The sequence below is a fragment of the Mustelus asterias genome, chromosome 18 (genome assembly GCF_964213995.1).
Source record: "Mustelus asterias chromosome 18, sMusAst1.hap1.1, whole genome shotgun sequence".
Lineage (NCBI taxonomy): Eukaryota > Metazoa > Chordata > Chondrichthyes > Carcharhiniformes > Triakidae > Mustelus > Mustelus asterias.
Genome location: NC_135818.1, coordinates 50,134,701 through 50,150,368, shown reverse-complemented (window position 1 = coordinate 50,150,368; position 15,668 = coordinate 50,134,701).

Here is a 15,668-nt window from a genome sequence, read left to right as displayed (position 1 = left end):
GTTGGTGTGGGAGAAATAAGTACTGGGGAAAGAGGAAACTTTACCATTGGCACATCCATCACCAGAACAAAGATGGACCAGTTGACTGGTGAACCATACAATTAGGGCTATAGAGAGGGCTTTTTTTGGGAGTGGGAAAGGATTCACGAGGGGAGATTTGGAAAGTTAGATAAAGGACAAAACCAATTGTGCAGGATAGCAATCATAGCCAAAGGGTGACAGGAGGTAGATCATACAAACGTATGAGTGCACCAGCAAATAAGATCACGGGTAGGAAAATATGATAAAAGGATAGAATTAAAGGCTCTTTATCTGATTGTATGCAACATTTGTAACAAGATGGATGAATAGAATAAATAAGTCTGATATAATCATTACAGAGACAGGGTTGCAAAGTGACCACAGCATTGCAGGATATTACAGGGTTGCAAAGTGACCACAGCTGGAACTTGTATATTCAAGAGCATTTGACATTTGGGAAGGACAGGAAGAAGGGAAAAGGAAGTGGATAACACTATCAATCAATATTGAGATCAATACAGTGGTGACAAATGATCTTGGTTCAGAGGACCAACAATATAGAATCAGTTTGTGTGGAGATAAGGAACAGCAAATGAAAAAGTCATTAGTGGGAGTGGTTTATAAGCCTGCTGCCAGTAGCTACACTGTAGGAAAGAAGTCAAGAAATAATGGAGACTCGTAAGAAACATACTGCAATAATCATGGGTGATTTCAATCTTCCTGTAGATTAGACAAAAACCAAATTGGCAAAGGTAGCTTTGAAAAAGAGTTCATAGAGTGCATTTGAGAGCATTTCTCAGAATTATATATTCTGGAACCAACCAGGAAACAGGCCAGTTAGCCCCGTTAATGTGTAATGAGATAGAATTAATGATCTTGTTGTGAAGGATCATCTAGGTAAGTGTGATCATAACATAATAGAATTTCACATTCAGTTTGAAGGTGAGAAATGTGGGACCAAACTAATGTCCTAAGCTTAAGTAAAGGCAATTAAAAGGATATGAAGACAGTGGAATTAGATAACAAGTTAAAAGAGAAGATCGTAGAGAAACGTAGAGTGGCAGACATTTATGAGCTATTTCATAACTTTCAACAAAGAAATATTTCATTGAAAAAGAAAAACTCCATGAGAAGGATCCATCATCTTTGATTAACTAAGGATGATATGAAATTTAAAGAAAAGTTGTACAATACTGCAAAAATTAATTGGAGCCCAGAAGATTGGAAAAAAATAGAAACCAGCAAAGGATGAATAAAAAAGAAAATAGAGGGAGAAATTGGAGTAAACAGCAGTAAACATTTCTACAAGCACATATCAAAGGAAAAGATCAGTGGCAGTGAATGTGGGTCCTTTAGAGGGTGAGACTGGGGAATTAATAATGGAAAATGTTAACAGCCTATGAGTTCAAAACAATGTTTATCGTATGGAAATGGAATAGGTGCAATACTTCCAAATTGTAGTGATACTGCTGAATTGAATATAAGTGTCAATCAGAGCAAACTGATTGAAATTCTCAGAGGTTGGCTGAAACTAGACAGGTAATTGCAGCAGAACAGGAAGAAGTCCTTACGTGGCCAAGCCAAAGAAAGATAATTTGGGAATTGTGGTGAACCATCGTTGGTTCCCACTGGATAGTACTGAGCCAGGGGCTGGCCAGTACTACAAGGATGTACATATGTTACTGTTGGGTTGTGCTATTGTTGCTGTTGGGGTTAGGGTGGGGTTGTTACACCTTTGTACTGTAGTGTTGTGGCACATCCCAGTCGGGCTCCGCCTCCTGGGAGAGATATAAGAGTCCCTGCTCTGGCTGGGACCCCTTCAGTCGGGGATAGTGTATATAAGTTCTGGCAGCTTCATTACAGTAAATAAAAGCCTTTCATTTACTGAGCTTCGGGCCTCGTGTTTGAGTAGCGCATCAATTTTATTTACTGTCGTTAAACTCTCGTCGGAGAAAAAAAGAGAGAGTATGGAGCAAATTCTGAAGCCGGAACGCCTTACGCTAGATCCACGTGCGGTGGGCGCTTCTAACACCTTCGACCACTGGCTGAAGTGCTTCGAAGACTACCTGGCAGCCTCCGCAGCGGTCACCACAGATGATGACAGACTCCGGGTCCTCCATGCGAGGGTAAGCAACACTGTCTACCTCGCGATCCGTGCGGCCACCGATTATACTAAGGCCCTCGAGCTTCTGAAGAAGCGCTATATCAAACCACCCAATGAGATACACGCTCGTTACCTCCTAGCCACTCGACGACGGCAGTCTGGCGAAACGATGGAGGAATATGCGAACGAGCTCCTACAGCTAGCCAGGGGCTGTGACTGCAAAGCTGTGTCGGCTGAGCAGAGCATGTACGACCTCGCCCGAGATGCGTTTGTGGCCGGGGTCGGATCGTCGTACATTCGACTTAAACTGTTGGAGAAGGGTAACCTTAACCTTACCCAGGCCATCGAGCTAGCAGAGATGCTCGAGACAGCCTCCAAAAGCTTAGTATTATATCCGGAGGACCATGTGGAGACAACGTGGCAGGAGCAGTCGCTAATCCCTCCTCGTCCCTCGGGTTCGAAATGCTGCGTAATGGCGTGCTCACACTCAGGCCAGACGACGGCAGCAGCCCCGGGCGGCCCGCGGTGCTATTTCTGTGGAAGAGCGAAGCATACTCGGCAACGGTGTCCCGCTAAAGCTGTGTTGTGCACCGCATGCGGTAAAAAAGGGCACTATTCAAAAGTGTGCCGATCTAAACCCAGGAACGGCAGTGCGGCCTACGATTCTTCAGAGCTCGGGTCTTCGTCGTCGAAGTCATCGCGGGGTTCGTCCACGTGCGAGACCAGGACGACGCCATTACGGTCGACGGAGTCGGAGGAGTATGACCACCAGGGGTCGCTGAGTTTGGCGCCCTCACCCACGTGCGACTCATGGGAGCGGCCATGTTGGTCGACACTGACCACGAACGACCAGCAGGGGTCCTCCTCATCGATTTCAGCTGCCTGCAGTGGCGCTCATGAACCAACGGTGGCGTCGATCATCCTGGACCAGGCCAAGCCTCATAGATTTGACAAATCTATGATGAATATCCAGGTAAATGACCACGTGATTTATCGTCTGTTTGACAGCGGGAGCACTGAGAGCTTTATCCACCCAGACACTGTGAAGCGGTGTGGACTCCAGATTCAACCTGCCAAACAGACAATCTCTATGGCATCAAGGTCCCGGTCTGTTGCCGTGCTAGGGAGTTGCGTGGTAACCTTAAAGGTGCAAGGCACAGTTTACGAGCGTTTCAAGCTCCTTGTGTTGCCGTATCTTTGCGCGCCAATACTTCTCGGACTAAACTTCATGGTCCACTTGAGGAGTGTAATCCTACAGTATGGTGGGCCACTCCCTTCACTGGCAGTGGGAAAACAGCAGCAGCCTCCAAATTGCCCAACGCGCCCCGCCTGCAGCCTCTCGCGCTGAAGATCACCACACCCTCCTTGTTCCAGAATCTTGTGCCAGGCTGCAAGCCCATCACGACTAAAAGTAGGCGTTACAGCGCTGAGGATCGGATCTTCATTAGATTTGAGGTTCAGCGGCTCCTCAAAGAAAGGATCATACAACCCAGTGCTAGTCCGTGGAGAGCGCAGGACGTGGTGGTCAAGAGCGGGAACAAACCCCGGATGGTCATTGACTACAGTCAGACCATTAACCGATATACGCAGCTGGATGCGTATCCCCTCCCGCGCATATCTGATATGGTCAATCAGATTGCGCAGTATCGGGTGTTCTCCACCATAGACCTCAAGTCTGCCTACCACCAACTCCCCATTCGCCCAGAGGACCGACAATACACGGCTTTTGAGGCGGATGATCGCTTGTATCACTTTCTCAGGGTTCCCTTTGGTGTCACCAATGGGGTCTCGGTCTTCCAGCGTGCTATGAACCGAATGGTGGACCAGAACGGGCTGCGGGCTACCTTCCCGTACCTGGATAATGTCACCATCTGCGGCCATGACCAGCAGGACCACGACACGAATCTCCTGAACTTCCTACGCACTGCATCTCGCCTGAACTTGACCTACAACAGGGAGAAGTGTGTGTTTCGTACGCACCGTTTAGCCATCCTAGGATACGTGGTGGAAAACGGGGTCATTGGCCCTGATCCAGAACGTATGCGGCCCCTTTCTGAACTTCCCTTACCTGCTAGTGCAAAAGCACTGAGAAGATGCTTAGGCTTCTTCTCTTATTATGCGCAGTGGGTTCCCAACTACGCGGATAAAGCCCGTCCGCTCATTAAGTCCACGACTTTTCCCTTAACGCCAGAGGCCCAATTGGCCTTCGATAAATTGAAAGCCGACATCGCGAAAGCTACGATGCACGCTGTAGACGAGTCCATCCCCTTTCAGGTGGAGAGCGATGCATCTGATTTCGCCCTGGCCGCCACACTTAACCAGGCGGGCAGGCCCGTCGCATTTTTTTCCCGCACCCTCCAAGGCCCCGAAATTCGGCATTCAGCGGTGGAAAAGGAGGCCCAGGCCATTGTGGAGGCCGTCAGGCACTGGCGCCATTACTTGGCGGGGAAACGGTTCACCCTGATCACGGACCAGCGATCCGTGGCGTTCGTGTTCAACAACACGCAGAGGGGCAAGATCAAGAATGACAAGATCTTGCGATGGAGAATTGAACTCTCCACCTATAACTACGACATCATGTACCGTCCAGGGAAACTCAATGAGCCCTCGGATGCCCTCTCGCGTGGAACATGCGCTAGTATACAGGAGGACCGTTTGCACGCCCTCCATAACGACCTGTGCCATCCTGGGGTCACTCGGCTCTCCTACTTTATAAAAGCCCGCAACCTGCCTTACTCGGTGGAGGATGTCAGGTCAGTTAACAAGGAGCTGTCGGGTTTGCGCGGAATGCAAACCGCACTTTTACCGACCTGACCGGGCACATTTTGTCAAGGCCACTCGTCCCTTCGAGAGACTGAGTGTCGATTTTAAGGGCCCCCTTCCCTTAACAGATCAGAATGTGTACTTCCTCAATATCATTGACGAGTACTCTCGGTTCCCTTTTGTTCCCTGCTCTGATACATCCGCTGCCACGGTGATCAAGGCATTCCGTGATCTCTTTACCCTGTTCGGGTACCCCGGCTACATCCATAGCGACAGGGGCTCGTCATTCATGAGCAATGACTTGAGGCAATTCCTGCTCTCCTACGGGATTGCCTCTAGTAGGACCACGAGCTACAACCCTAGGGGTAATGGACAGGTGGAATGCGAGAATGCTACAGTCTGGAAGGCTGTCTTACTGGCGTTGAAGTCAAAAGGTCTTCCAGTCTCCCGTTGGCAAGAGGTGCTCCCTGATGCGCTCCATTCTATTCGCTCCCTCCTGTGTATGGCAACCAATGCTACTCCCCACGAGAGGATGTTCTCATTCCCACGGAAGTCTTCCTCGGGGACCTCATTACCATCTTGGTTGACGTACTCAGGACCCGTCCTCCTGCGGCGACATGTAAGGGCCCGCAAGTCCGACCCATTGGTCGAACAGGTCCATCTCCTCCACGCCAACCCTCAGTATGCCTATGTGGCATACCCTGACGGGCGAGAGGACACGGTCTCGATCCGAGACCTGGCGCCAGCAGGAGACGTAGCAACCCCTGTCGCTCCCATACCCCCTGTAACAAACCCTTTATCTCTTGTTTCTTCCCCGGACACGGCGCGGGCAGCATCGGGACCATTGCTTAACCATTTTACTCCCATGTACAGCTTGCCTGAGCCCAGAAGATGGTCGCCACCGCAGGGCGTGTCAGGATCCCATGGACTACCGTCACCTCAGGGTCAACCGGCCTGTGAGTCCATGGAAGAACAGCTGGATGCCGCCTTGGGGAGAACGCCACCGCAAGTGCCTACTCCGGTGTCACCGCCGGTATTGAGGAGGTCACAACGACGGTGCGGTCCCCCTGACCGTCTGAACTTATAGACTGCTGACACTTGATTCTGTTTTTTTGTACCCCGCCGGCCTTTGTTCTCAAAGGAGGGGTGAATGTGGTGAACCATCGTTGGTTCCCACTGGATAGTACTGAGCCAGGGGCTGCCCAGTGCTTCAAGGATGTACATATGTTACTGTTGGGTTGTGCTATTGTTGCTGTTGGGGTTAGGGTGGGGTTGTTACACCTTCGTACTGTAGTGTTGTGGCACATCCCAGTCGGGCTCCGCCTCCTGGGAGAGGTATAAGAGTCCCTGCTCTGGCTGGGACCCCTTCAGTCGGGGATAGTGTATATAAGTTCTGGCAGCTTCATTACAGTAAATAAAAGCCTTTCATTTACTGAGCTTCGGGCCTCGTGTTTGAATAGCGCATCAGGAATATCCTGACCAACCAATTAATCAATCCGCATCCAGAAGAGGATCATGCATGAGCTCTTTCAAAAACTGCATTCTGTACATAAACCCCTGAAATGTCCCACATAGCAATGCTCAAGAAAGAAGAGAGAAGATATGTATCGACAGGGAGCGCTTGGAGAAAGAGGCAGGAAGAGTCTTGATGAACCAAGCAGGAAGATCTTGGTCAAAGATCGCTCCTAAACAGTCTACAGTATCTCAGATTGACCATCTGTGGTGGAGTAACTGTACAGTTTAATTGAAATTGTTTCGTTTAAAATTTTCAATAAAGGTGTTGGATATAGTTTGAGATTGTATTGATCAGTTTTGGTATCTAAGGAAGAGGTAAAATTGCTTACAATCATTATCTTCAACCTAAGAGAATTCTTTGCATCATTTTTCATTTTGGAGACCCTACCTCTCCACTTTGGGAAGTTCAACGGACAACGATACTTCGAGTCACATCTGAAATATCAATATCTATTAACTGGTCCTTCGCATTCCTGGGGTTTATTCACCTATCATTTCTATTCCTTTGCTGCCTTTTGTTGTAATAACCAGGGCTTTGATTATCGATTGTAATTTCAATTTTTTCAATTCAACTCTCAACAAACTGACTTTTAAATGACAGAATGGGCTCTTTCTAAAATTTTCCATGTCTTCAGATCAATACAAAACCTGTTTTTCCATAGCATATCACCTCATCTTAAGTGAGTTGTTAAAATGTTAAAAGATCTCTCATCTTTTCATCACTGATCTTCACAAGAAACAGTTTGATGTCGATCGCTGTTTGGCATTGCTTTATTCAGCTCCTTTACCCGAGCGCACGACTATTCCTCTGCTGTGAATAGATGTTCTCACAGCAAATTGTTCTCAGTCTCATGAAGGCTTTTACTATTTTGATGCTTTTGAAGTATTTTGATGTTTCAAAGAATTTAACTGATTTTCTTTTGAAGCTTGCTCCCTAATTCTCCTCTAAACATTATGTTTAACACCCCCTCCCCCCATGTAGCCAAGCAGCAAGAGCAGTTCACTGTGTTAATATATTTTTCATTAGTACAGTCACTATCCCACTTAGTTGCCTTGTGATTCAATCTATCACAGGTGGTGTTGACTTTTGGGTTAGGCTGACATATAATTTATTGAGTCAGGTTGATATTTAAATTACTTTTAAGATTGTATTTGAAAAGTGAATCACAGATAAATAGAGATGTAAGGGTGTATTTTGAGTTCATGTTGCTGACAGGAAATCCTGCAGGGGGCACTGAATGTCCAATATGGACTCCCGATGAGTGAATCCTTGCACCAGGAATCCAAATTGATTAAATTATACACTGATTATATAGTTCAGGTCTAAAAATATAGCCAACTTAATCATGGGGAGCAGTAGTGTGAATTGTGGTTAGGCCCATCAGTTTTATAGTTCCAACTCTGATATGTAAGTGGTTGAATGTTACAAGAGAAGTTTATACATCTATCTGTATACATGCAAAAAACCTTTCTTAAAGCTGGTTCTCCACATGGGATTCCTAAAAGACATGGATAAGAGAAAATGCTTAGTGTCCAGCATAGATCCATCAGACCTACATTATGCTTCACATCATAAAATTGAAGCAATCATGATTTTATTACCTTCCCACAAGTGGAAATATCCACACTCTATCTACCATATCAAATTCTTTCATAATCTTAAAGAGCTCTATCTGGTCACTCTTCAGCATTCTCTTTTCTAGAGAAAAGAGCCCAACCCGTTCAGGTTTCCCTGACAGATATAAACACTCAGTTCCGGCACTGTTCTTGTAAATCCTTTTGCATTTTCTCCTCTGCCTCTTTATCCTTTTTATAACATGGAGAGCAGAGCAGCAGTGTGGAATATTTTTAAGTGTGGTCTAATCAATATTCAACCCAATTTAACATAATGTCTCTGCTTTTGAAATGCACACCTGAAACAATAATTTAAAACTCACTGATTGATAAACCATAATGGTAAGTTTCTGCCTATTGTAATATCTTTCTTTTGTATATCCAGAGAGCAAAGCAAAGCCTGACTTCTTTTCTCCATTACTAACAGCCTCCTTAAATCTCTTTCCTTTGCCCTCTCCACCTTTTACAAGTGTGTAGAGTTCATAAGATTGAGACCATTTGTTCAGCAGCTTCTGCTTTTTCCCCCATGCCTCCACCCCTTTCCCTTTGTTAAGCAAGCTTTCATGCTACATTATGTCTCTTATGCTGTGTCGTTATTTGGTTTCTCTTCTCTGCTCATGTCATCTTTACATTCATTTTGTCCACGAGACCTAATGTTTGCTCACTTGAAATCATTTTCTGAGCACTGAACTTCCATTCGTGCCCCCATGCTAGCTGATGTTCTGAATGGCTTCCTCTGTGTAGACACACTTTCTCCTCCCTTCAAAACCAATAGTATTATTCCCACCCTCCATCACCCCTCTATCCTTTCATACCACCACCCATCTCTGTTAAGGTGCATGGACGTATTCTCACCCGCTCGTCTTGTTCACCTGCATTCTGCGTCTTGACAACATCATCTGATAGCATGGAGTAAGTTTCTACATGTATACCGATGACAACCTGCTCCACCTCTCCATCGCCCTTCCACTGCTTCTGCTATGTTAGATTGTTTATTCGACAGAGTCTTGGGTGGTGCTATTTCATCCAGATAAATATTGGGAAAACCAAACACATTTTCTTTGGCACTTGCCACAAACATTTTGTATCCTTCTCAGCAACTCCATCCTTCTTAGTCACATCTCAAATTGAACCACACTGTACTCAACCTTGGCATTCCATTCAACCTAGACTTATGCATCTAACAAAGATCACATATTTGTATCTCCATAATATGGCATATCTTTGCCCTTACCTCAGTTCACCTGCTGCTGAAACTTTCATCCATACCTTTATTTCTTTGAGATTCAACTCTTTCTATGCTCTAAGGCTGATCCCCACTCTTCTGCATTTTCAACTTTGCTTGTATTCTATTTCATACCAGGTCCCGCTCACTCAACACTCCTATCGCCTCTGATCTGCATTGGAGTTACAGGGGGAGCAGGAACCAATTTAAAATTCGCAATGGTCATTAAAACCACCACCACCAAATACATTCCATTTCTACGACCCTGGCCTTTCTACGCTCCCTTCCCAGCTTCGGTCCATCATTGATGTCCACACCCTCAACTATCTAGGCTCTGTGCACTAGAATTTTCTTCTTAAAACCCACTGCCTACCCACTGCCCTCTTCTTCAAAATCTTCTTTAAAATCTACCTTTCTGAGCAAGCTTTGGAGTTTACTCCTAATATGTTATTCTTTGTTTCAACATCCATTTTTGTCTGATTAGGTCTTGCTAAACGCCCGGGGGGTGTTATTCTACATTAAAGCCACTTTTATTTTGTTGCAAAAATATACTTTATTCATAAAATATCTGAAAGATCATTACAAACATTTCAAAATGGTCGTCACACACAGTGACAATAATATTCAGGTTCTCTACATACATCATGTTGCACTCTGAGGGCTTCAATACAGTCAAAGAAACAAAACAGATGGTTCAAAATAATCATTACAAATGGTACAAGGTATTTAATTTGTCTACAGAGCTAAAGTTGTACTCTGAAGTGCCTAAATACAACTGTGATACATGTAATATTCACCATATACATTCAATGTAAGTAATACAGCCCGAGGCTATAAATACAAGCTGTTATTATATATTTCCCAGTTTACTGTCTTTTTTTATTTCAAACTCCTGATCCTTACACCCCTCGTTTACTGTTGCCGTTCTCTTCCATTTTGCTATTTCTCCATGTCATTTTACTACAGTACTTACTTACTTGCTTTCTTTCCCACTTTCACAACTCTTGTGATAAATTTTATAAACCAACTATCAATCTAAATCAGTGCCTGGCTCAAACATATTAGAATATTTTTCTTTTTTTCATTAATGTATGACTTTTCCTCTTTACACTGTTCATTTGAAGATAAACTGATAAATGGTTTTAGTTCTGCATGTATTTATGAAAGATATCAGAGGAGGTATGTTTTAAAATGGTGATTGGCCTACTATTTTTGATAGTAAATTGCCCATTCTGATTATAATAGCAATATCGAAACTAACAGATGGCCAAAGGGTGGAAGAGACATGTGTGAAATCTTTCATCGGTTTGGATTTACATGCGCAAGTTCAGCTGCATTATTCTAATGGACATTAGCCCAAATGCAATTTTAGAATATAGGCGCACATCTGCAATTCACCATCCACTTGATACTCACCAAATTTGCTAAGATGGTCTTTGAGTACATATCAAATAACTTTCCCTTTCTGTTCTTGTCGGGAAAATATATATATATTGTAGTACAAAACTATATGTAAATAATTAATTTAAATCCTAAGAACGTAGAACCATGTTGAAACCCATAATCAAAGTCAGCTGTTATTAATTATAGTAAACACTTGTTTTTTTTCCTGTGTGAAAATATAGACAGTAAGAAGTTTAACAACACCAGGTTAAAGTCCAACAGGTTTATTTGGTAGCAAAAGCTTTTGCTACCAAAAGGTGTGGCTTTTGCTACCAAATAAACCTGTTGGACTTTAACCTGGTGTTGTTAAACTTCTTACTGTGTTTACCCCAGTCCAACGCCGGCATCTCCACATCATGAAAATATAGAGCCATTAATGTGTCTTTATACCAGTGCTTGAACTCTTGAACCAATAATGTTACTGATTGTTGTAATAGTTGGTTTGAAATGCAGTATCAAGTTGTAACATATTGAAGAACAAACACTTGTTAGTTGCATATTCATTTTGTTTAATTATGTGCGGGTGGTGGACATTCGGTTGAGCTTCATAGACACATGCTAAAATTGTGCTTGTTGAGTTAGAAGCTGTCTTCCTATAATGTGTATCTCTGTAAATAAATATCCAAGTCTGTAAAAACTTGTTCCAATTTTATCATTTAGCAAATGGCTTTCTAGAGTAGAACATAGTAATAGAGAGTATTTTCCCAAAGGTGAAGGTTGGAAGCACAGAAAATATTCAGACAGAAAGCTACAATCCTTGTAGCCATTGTGAAAGCTGCCTGAAACCAAGTGTAAATTATTCGGGTATGATTCAGACTGCATGGAAGAACAACGTGGATATGTGGACATGGGTTATGTCCCTACCAAAGAGGAAGCAAGGTATGGTCTTGGAGTTGTTGCTTCCTACCAGAAGTAATTTTTGAGCTGGGTGTCTATCAGTTTGATAAATGATTTGGACCTTCTCTTGTAACTCTTGGATGAAATTTACAGAGAGATGATCTGTTAAATGCATATTAGATATGGTCAGCCTTGGATCAACTTCAAAAAGTGAATGGTCATTCTGTGAAGGAATAGATCATGAACTTTAACAGATTGCATAAAGGATTGACAGAATCCAATTTGGGGATTCCTGATTCAGTATTAGTATTTATATTGCTGGATTGTGTTAACATGTTTAATATGGACAGGCTGTTGGTTCTAACTGGTGTTCAGTTTTCTGACAGGAATACTGTGAAGATTGCTCCTTTTAAGGATCAATCTGCAGAGTGAGGGTCACATGACCTAGGGAACCAGTCAGGGTTTAGGGTGGAGAATCATCCTGTTAAGTGTAGGCTCTGTACTCAGACACCTTGGGAGCTGGCTGCAGCCATGAGACTGCAAGCCTTTGTATAGTTTTAACCTGTAAATAAACAAGTTGTGTTTTCCCCAAGCTGGTGCATGAGCATCTTTATATTTGGCAAAGAAGATGGGATTTTAAAAAAGTTCCTCAGACTGTGAGTATCCAGTTTACATTTAAGTTGAAAAAAGAAGAGTACTTGCCAAGATGCCCCTCCCTGGACAGAAAGGCTGATTTGACTCCTCTGTGGATGACTGAACACAAAGCATTGAGTGCCTTGTGTATTACTTCTAAACGAACAAAATAGGGGAGAAGGCGAAGCACAAGGCAATTCTCATGAGCACATGTGGAACCCACATTTATAACCTAAATAGCAGTCTCACAGCCCCAAGCGCACCAAGTCCAAATCATTCAGTGTGCTCGTGGAATTGGTGAAGTCATATTTCCAGACTAAACAATAAGTCATACGCCAGAGATTCAAGTTTAATTCAAAGGCGAAAGCCCAAGATGAAACAATTGCAATTTATATCACAGAAATCTGAGTATTGTAAACAGAAATCTGAGTATTATGATTTTGGAGCCACCTCAAATGATACATTATGGGACAGGTTAGTCTGCAAGGTGAATTACCAGACAGTTCAAAGGAGATTACTTGCAGAGATCGATTATAAATTTTAAATGAGAACTGGAGATAATGCAGACAATGGAAAGCACTGAAAAATGTGCACAAGAGTTACAGAGCATGCAAAATGGTGCTGTTCTCCAGTTAGGGCAGGCACCTGCAGTCAGCAGTGGTGCCAAAACTGAAGTAGCCGCCATGAGACAGGAAAGGAGATCAGCCACAAACAAGACAAAAAGATTTAGAATAGGCCATCAATCAGCAAAGTTTAAAGTGGAATGTTACTGATGAGTTAGCAGAATATGCAAGGAGGCCAATAACGTCAACAAGTTTTGTTTTTTAAAAAAAATGCCCATAATAATTTATCATTCCCGAAAATGACATGAGCTCAGATGTGTTTTTGGGGCCAGTGCCTCCTTTATGGACTTGACCTTGTATATCAGGGGTGTAATATTTGTGCATCAACACCGTACCCCAGGTAGATTACCTCAGTGGTTTGAAAAGTACATTTCTCCTTCTTGAGGCAAACTCCAGCCTCTTGGAATCTGAGCTCACGTCATTTTTAGGAATGATAAATTATTATGGGCATTTTTTTTACCTAACTTGTTGACATTATTGACCTGCTTGTATATTCTGCTAAAGAAACACCAGTATTGGTCTTGGAAGATTCCCCAGATAGCAGTTTTCAACAGAGTTAAAAAATTGCTGCATTTTCTAACTTGTTCGTACATTTCAATCCACCTAAGAAACTGGTGTTGACCTGCGATGCCTCGCCATTAAGTGTTGGTGCGGTGTTGTCCCATGAAATGGTGACAGATCTGAAAGGCCAATGGGCTATGTCTCAAGAACCCTCTCAGAGTCCAAAAAAGTTTACTCATAATTTGAGAAAGAAGGATTGTCAATACATTCCACCAGTACTTATATGGTAAACTCTTCATCATCCTTTCTGATCACACTCTGGGTCTTTTTAAAGAAGACAAGGCTATTCCGCCAATTACATTGGCAAAAATTCAAAGTTGAACATTAATTCTGTCCAGCCTATGAATATACATTCAAGCACCGACCTGGAACACACATAGTGAATGTGGATTCACTTAGCTGCCTACCTTTACAAGAAAATGTTACAGCTGCTCCAGTATGACAGGTAATTGCTATGGCATTGATTTCTTTGGACAGTACCAGTCTCAGTGAAGTGACTCAGGTATTGGACCAGCTGGAATCCACTTCTGTCCAAAGTGAGACACAAGATATTTACAGGTTGGACCAATGAGCCAGTTTCTGGAGAAATGAAACCATTTGTTACCCGCAAAGATGAATTGAGTTGCCAGGATTTCATATACTCTGGGGAACAAGAGTAGTCATCTTTGTACGAGGCAGAGAGACACCTCTAATGGAATTACACAATGCTCATTCCAGCATCTCAAAGATGAAGATACTCCCCAGAAGCTATGGTGGGTGACACCGTGGATGTGAAGAATTTTGGTAGAGTGTTGAGTCTGGTTCCTGGAATTGTTGTCTCCAAAACTGGACCCCTGTCTTATCGAATGGACATTGAAGGAAGGATCGCCCAAAAACACAAACCAGTTGAGAAAAAGAGAGATGACCCAGCAGCCAGTTTTGTCATCAGGAAACATTGTCGACTGTTTTAGCACTGAAGTGACTGGTCGTCCTGTGGCAGCCACAACCAATGTCACCATGGAAACAGATAGAACTGAACAGCATAAAGAGGCACCTGTTATTGTGGTTTCGGCTGAAGCAAACCTATGGAAGTGTCTCACACAGATGAGTTTCGCATCACCACAAGGATTCGGAAACCCCCTGAAAGACTTACTTTATAATTGACTAAAGTCACGTACTGGACTGTGCAAATTGAGAATTGACATTTGCATAAAAGGACTTAGAGGGGGAGGCATGTGGTAATTGTCCCTTTAAGAATCAATTTGCAGAGTAAAGGTCACATGACCTGTAGAACCAATCGGGGAGCAGGGTGGAGGAATCAACCTGGTAAGCGCGGGCTTCTGTACTCAGAGTCATCTCGGGAACTGCAAGCCTCTGTCTAGCTTTAACCTGTAAATGAACAAGTTGTGTTTTCCCTATAGTGGTGACCAAGCATCTTTACAAATACCCTGTTCAATCAGATGCCTCTGTCTTGAAAAAGTTCCTACATGGAACAAATGAAACATTACGCAGTGACACAAAGAACAGAGGACTCAATAATTGCTAGATTTCAGTCCAGATAGTGAATGAGCATGTCAGTACAATGGAAGTGTTGAAGATAGGCATAATGAGGATTACAGCAGAACACAACATTGGAACTGTGATTATAGCTAAGTGGATCCCGAGAAATGCCGAAGAATCAGGTAATAGGTGTTTAGGTGTGACTCAAAGTATCATTGTGGAATGAACTGCCCAAAGTGGATAAGAAGTGCCCCCAAAATGAGGCAGGATGATAATAATGAATCTGAACAATTTATGCTGGTCACAAGGAATTTTAGTCTGTCAAGAATGTGTTAATTTCAGATCTTGTAACTATGCAGTCCTAGATAGTGCTTAAACTTTAATAGACTGGTTAAAATGTTATCGTGATTCACTGAATGGTAGAAAACTTAGGAAATGTAAAAGTGCTCCTTGCTTCAGATTTGATGATGAAAATAGAGTGAGCTATTTTATAAATATTGATGTACTCTCTAGTGAGATACCTATACTGCTGTGCAAAGCTTCTCTGAGAAACAAGGAAACTTGACATGTAGGCACAGAGTTAGTTAGACAATTTAGCCACACTGCAATTCAAAAGTTAAAATCCTATTCAAAGATACATGTGTGGTCAATGAAGAGTTCACAAGGCTAATAAATCCATTGACACATGACTGTAAGAAGGCAATTGCCATGGATCCCAAGATATGAACAAAAAATGAAATATTGTCATCTGTTATGATCCCAGGCCAAACCCCAAGTTGTTGGTGAGATTCAGTTGGGGACCAATAATGTTTTGGTTAAAGTAGTCATGATGTGGAGATGCCGGCGTTGG